The 6107-nt window shown below is 38.7% G+C and overlaps 1 long non-coding RNA gene across 1 annotated transcript; it reads left to right on the plus strand.

Annotated features, from left to right (window-relative positions):
• Positions 1 to 1673: 1673 nt before the first annotated feature.
• LOC114568767 (uncharacterized) lies at positions 1674 to 3015 on the plus strand. The gene is made up of 3 exons (XR_003694319.1): positions 1674 to 1765; positions 2493 to 2723; positions 2927 to 3015. It is a non-coding gene; the product is annotated as an uncharacterized LOC114568767 (long non-coding RNA).
• The last annotated feature ends 3092 nt before the right edge of the window (positions 3016 to 6107 follow it).

A 6107-nucleotide genomic window follows, 5' to 3' on the forward strand; every position in this document is an offset into this window, starting at 1 on the left:
ACGATGGAGTCTAATCTCCAAAGACTGTACATTTCATATCATGCATACGTACAATAAATCTTTGCATATCTGCAACAAAGTCTCTCTTGATTGAAATGCTTTTACATCCATTTTTGTGAGTCCAGAGGGGAAAATATGGCATTTTAAAAGTAGCCTACATTTACCGTAGCTAGCTAACGGTAGACTACAGAGAAAGTGGGATATTTTTATGTCTTTTTCAGAGGGTCAGAGGGATAATATTTCAGTCGACAAATTAAGGGGGACGGAAATGAGTAACCGAAATTTGCGCTCTAATCCGGTCTGATTACTAGCGGTTGTGTAGGAACCGGTTCCATAGTGGAACTGTGTTTCGGTACCCAACCCTAGTTAGGAGAGGACTCAAGGGCCAGCTATCCTTACAATGGCCCTGCCATTACTGTGTAGTGTTGTACAGTGCATTGCTTTTTGTAACTATATGAACGAATAGTTCATGAGATCAGCCTGATTTGAGTTACTGTCTATTTGTGGCACTGTATGAGTTGTGTGTAAAATAAGAGGAAACATCAACATTCATTAAACACAAGAGGAAATAGAGGAGGGCATGGATATGAGACGACATTGTGGGTTTCTATTTGCACGCTACGCACATTGTCACCATTGTCACCTGTTCTCACTTCAGATGAAAACTGTGATCACTGATCAGTCCCGTCAGTCTGCGTGAGGATGAGGGTGAATATCTACCTGCTCGTCTTAGTGCTTGGCTATAAGGCTGCTGCAGGTAAGGACTTTATTTTTTAAATTAATCAATTCGGTCTCATCAGTTTTAAAAGATGATGTTTGTAGTTCAACTCGAGAGATGCAACAGGTTGTAGTCGGTGTGAGGTTAATGTGCTGCTTTAGAAAGTCTTGATCATTCAACTACAGACAATAAAGTTTTATTTCGCATTACGGAACACGTAAACAAACATGTTCTAAACATATGTCCTCATCTGTATATCTATACATCTGCCATTCCACATACTGTATAGTTGTTGCATTCTGCATTCAGCCTCCTTTTTCTTATGCTAAACAGCCATTTTGTACATAACAGTTTATATTTCTGTATTTATTTCTTATTAAAAAAGGTATAGTAAGTGATGTTAATAAATTACACTTTTGTCAAATTCAGTGAATATCTCCTGGCGGTCTCCTAGCTCTCTAATTTAAGCCACTTTGAGTCTGTGAAAAGCGCTATATGATTTCAATTATTATTTATTATTATTATTTCTGTGTGCTGGAAAAAAAAAAAAAAAAAAAGCAGTGATAATACAGAGCCCCGGCTGTGTGACTGGAAAATGGAGTGAATGAGCCACAAAGCATTGTTCCAGCCAATCACGAACCACGAAATTGTAATTTCCCCATTGGGGATCAATAAAAAGTATAAATTATTATAAATTAATTAAATGTTAGAAATGCTGACAATCTGAGAACATATTTTTATTTATTGTAAATTGTGTTTCTTTTGCAGGAATAATCCATAAAATAACTAGAGAAAAGAAAAAGGTGTCTCTGCGATGTCCTCACTCTGTGGAGGGAGACGTGACGTGGAGCAGAGAGAGGAATGGAGACAAAACTGACATACTGACAGTTAGTGGAGGCAGAGACATAAAACACATTGATGACCCGGGCAGACGATACCATTCATTAGGTGATAAGTCACTGCACATTGTAAAACCTGTCGTCTCAGACTCTGGAAGATACTTCTGTAACAATGAAGCAGCTGCAGATCTGACGGTGATCCCATCAGGTAACATCAAACTCCAATAAAATCGTTCTGCTTCCTGTTTCTCTTCCCGTTTTTCAGAATCATGTCTCTAAAGCTAAAAAAAATATAAAAAATAAACTTTGATTCTGTTCTGGCACAATAACTAAATTATGCATTTCAAAAGTAAATGGCAACTATTTTGTAAAGTATAATATAATCATTATTTATTATTTAAAATCAAGTTTTAAATTCATGGCACTATGGTTTGCAGGAATATTTACTTCCTGTATTTGAGGAGCTTTTTGGTGCACCCTACATCTGCACTTCTGTGTTTAAGTTTTCAGTTTCAATTATAAAGATTTTAACATACACAACTAACTATGCGTAGTATTTTTCTTAAAGTGCAAAAATTGTCAAACTCTGAACACATCTCTGATTATTGATAGTCCTAATAATGTGACATTTAAAGTGCTACAAAAACTTAATTTACTCTGAACAATGGATCTGTTTAAATGAAGGATTAAATGCATTCATTAACATTATAATTTTACCAACATGGTAAAAGGGTCATCTTGTTCTTGTGTAGTCACATTTGGAAAGATCTCTCCTCTAAAACCTCATAAACATGCAGCACATTTTAAGTGAAAATAACCCTAAAACTCTTCAAATGGCCTCTGACTTCATACTGAACATGTGTAATACATTTATGAGAGTTCATTATAAACATGAATCTATGTTTGTACTGACTCAGTATGTTTGTTGTGTTCAGGAACAACTATAGTCCCTGCTCCAGAGAGGACCAGCATCACTCTGACATGTCCTCATGATGTCGGAGCATCACATGTTCCAACATGGACCAGAGACTCTGGTGGAATACAACTAAGAAGGTTTGATGTTTCCCCTGTTGACCAGACGTTGACTATAACAGACGTGCAGCCTGGTGACTCTGGACTTTACTACTGTGATGGAAAACCAGCTGTTTATCTGAACGTGATCGAAGGTAAGAGACAGGAAATCAGAGAGAAACACAGAAATATGAGTGGAAGTAAACACATATTAAACAAACAAGATATTATGTGTCATGCAGTGAGCTTTAGAGCTGCTAGTAAGAGATTTTTGCCTGTCAACCATTTCAAACTCAGTGTATGATCTGTAGTAAAATATGTCCATGCCCTATCTTATGTTCTCTTTCATGCTCTGAAGGTAACAAGGCACCACGCCCAACAACCACAACCACAACAAGACAAACATCAGCAGTACTTCCTCCAACATCAGCAGCACTTCCTCCAACAGCAACAACAGGGAATACAACAGCTGAAACTTCCACAAACGCAGGTAACAGGACAGAATCTAAGTTGTTCTGAGAAACGTACATCAAAGTTTACAACAAAATACCATGCAACCATCATAGTCCAGCTGATGTGTGAACATTATGTCCACTTATTCATAAAAGTATAGTCTACAATTTGGTATACACTTGTAGGTTGCTGAACATTTTCAGTTAGTACTTCTTTGAAGTAAATCTTTTTAAGCTGAGTTGTAAAAGTCATAGTCTATATTTAGTACGTTCCACTTCCGGGATTGTTCCATTACTGACGGAAATTCTGCCAGTTTTCACTCATTTAGGCCTGATTTCCGTTGCCTTGGGCTTTCTTTGTGTTGGCATTTTAAACTCCGGTGGATTTGTGAGGACTATGGTTAACTGCTCCTCAGATCTCTGCAGGGTAAATCCAGACAGCTAGCTAGACTATCTGTCCAATCTGTGTTTTCTGTTGCACGACTAAAACAACTTTTCAACGTACACATGTTCCACCAAAACAAGTTCCTTACGGTGACTATTTTGCAGAGACACCGTGGCTCCGTCCAGCGCTTAGCGCCACCCAAGAAGATTGTAATTGGACTAGCCAGACCCTCCTCTACAATGTAGTCTGTTCCCAGTGGACTTCTTTAGCATTTTTCTTTAAGCTTTTTGAGTGTTATTTATTATGTGCTCTTGCTTTTCCAATGTTTTAGATACAGATATGTAAATAACGGTAAAAAAAAATGAGGCAAAATTGCATTATTGTAAATTGAAAAACAAAATTTTCTTGAGAGAGGGCTCCTAAACCCCCTGCCAAATAAGTGCACTGAAACCTAGAGAAAACCCTGGTTTAGAGGGGATGTTAATGTGACCAATGATGGACGCAGCTTTCCTGTATACAGCTGAACTGTACAGGTCATCCAGTGGCTTAGTTTAATGTCCAACCGAGGAGATATTACTCTCTCTATCCGGCTGGCAGTGAAACTCAGTCGTCCAATACGTGTACCTGACGAGGGTCTGATTCTGGATGGTTCTTGTCTTCCAGAGACTCCTTATCCGTGGCAGATGTGTGTTCGTACGGTGATTGGAATCCTCTATTTAATCATCATGATCAGCATCACCGTCACCACCTGGAGGAAAGGTGGGTACACTTTAATCTCCAGCACTTCTTTCATAATACTCTTCAATGAAGTCATGTTCAGAAACGCAAAACATTCAATTACATTTTTTTCTTTAATTTTTAAAAAACTTAAACAGTTTGTGGTGTAATGTACAGCCAATAATCAAAACTGGCTAGTGCATCCCCCAACAAAAACTCAAAAACCCAAATTATAATTTGCTTTACATAATTACACTTGAAAAGACATACATTGCAGTATATATTTTCCCAGAAATGTTCTCCAGAATGCAGAAAGTGTTTGTTTGCCGCCCAAAATTTCAATTTTGCTCCAAATTGGGAATCTCAAAGCCCCCAATATGACCCCAAAGTTACACCCTTGCTCCAATGTACAGTGTTCTATGAACTGTTGCTGCTATTATCACACATCTTTGTCCCAGTAGTTTTTGAGATATTCTGCAAACAAACAAACAGACCAATTTGGAAGCCATGTACAACCATAAACATGTATCTAATAATTACCATAACCAGGGGCAATTCCAGGATTTTGGGGTGAGGTGGCACTTAATCAATAATCAGTAAGGGGGGCCCAGGGAGGGGCATTTCATCAGAATACTGCATAGAAAATCTGGTTAGTAATATAGGAAATATTGGATAGAACAACATATATTTGTGTATCTGTAGTTATGTAATTATGCAAAATACATCAAATTCATTATTACATTAATTGGTCATGTGACAAGGGCTGGGAAGATTGGCAATCATATTTCAGGGGTGGCTGGTGCCACCCCATGTCTCCCTTCTAGCCCCACCTCCTGCCATAAATGCTGTTTTACATGTTGACATTGACTAAAAACATCAAAACATCACGTCCATGTTTATTTTCTCTCTTTTGCAGCTCGACAAACAGAAGCGACACACAGCAGAAACAGGAAGTGGAGTCTGATCCTCCATCACGCAGCAACAAGAGCAGTAAAAACTCAACTGTCATCTGCGTTCGTCCTCATTCAGTCCAACAGAAGTCAGTCCTCCTGCTGCTTTCTACACCATGACGACTACAGAAACTACTGTTACTTCTTCTACCACTGATATTCTGCAGCAACTACAACCAAACGGGGGAAACAATGTAATAGTTGAACTGTAATGACCTGTTTGTATTGACCTACCTGAAAAAATAATGGACAAAACCTCCAGGCCTAAAAAAGTGAAGCCAAAGATGAAGTGACTTAAAGCTGCATTCACTCTAATTTACAGCAGGGGGCGAGTCCACTGGCTCCAAAATGAAGTCTGTTTCCACACAAGTCTATGAGAAAATCAGCCCATTTCTCACTTTATTTGTAACCGCAGTAAACATTTTCATAGAGTTTATGGTCTCAATCGCTAGTCTCAACTCTTCTTCAATACAGCATGATGTTCATTGAGTAAATTATGGCCCCATTTATTTTAAAATAGACGATAAAGCAGGGGATGCTTTAGGACCTGCCAATCAGGACAGAGGCTTAGCGATGCTAACCATGCTAACACTGGAAATTAAAATAGACCTACATGTGTTTTTGGCTGTTGTCCGTGTTTTCATCTTAATCTCGGACCCTCTCACTGTGTGTTTTCACTGCAAAGTAATCTGACCATGTGCGGCTTAAAGAAACCAAGATGGCGACGTTGGTATTGCCAAATTTGAGGCTCAAAACAGCAGTCCACATATATTGTAACTATATGAATGAGTAGTTCATGAGATCAGCCTGATTTGAGTTACTGTCTAATTGTGGCACTGTATGAGTTGTGCTTAAAATAAGAGCAAACATCAACATTCATTAATCACAGGAGGAAATAGAGGAGGGCATGGATATGAGTCAACATTGTGGGTTTCTATTTGCACGCTACGCACATTGACACAGAGCAGCCAAGTTCCTGTTCTCACTTCAGATGAAAGCTGTGGTCACTGATCAGTCCCGTCAGTCTGCGTGAGG

The sequence above is a fragment of the Perca flavescens genome, chromosome 14, assembly GCF_004354835.1.
Source record: "Perca flavescens isolate YP-PL-M2 chromosome 14, PFLA_1.0, whole genome shotgun sequence".
NCBI lineage: Eukaryota > Metazoa > Chordata > Actinopteri > Perciformes > Percidae > Perca > Perca flavescens.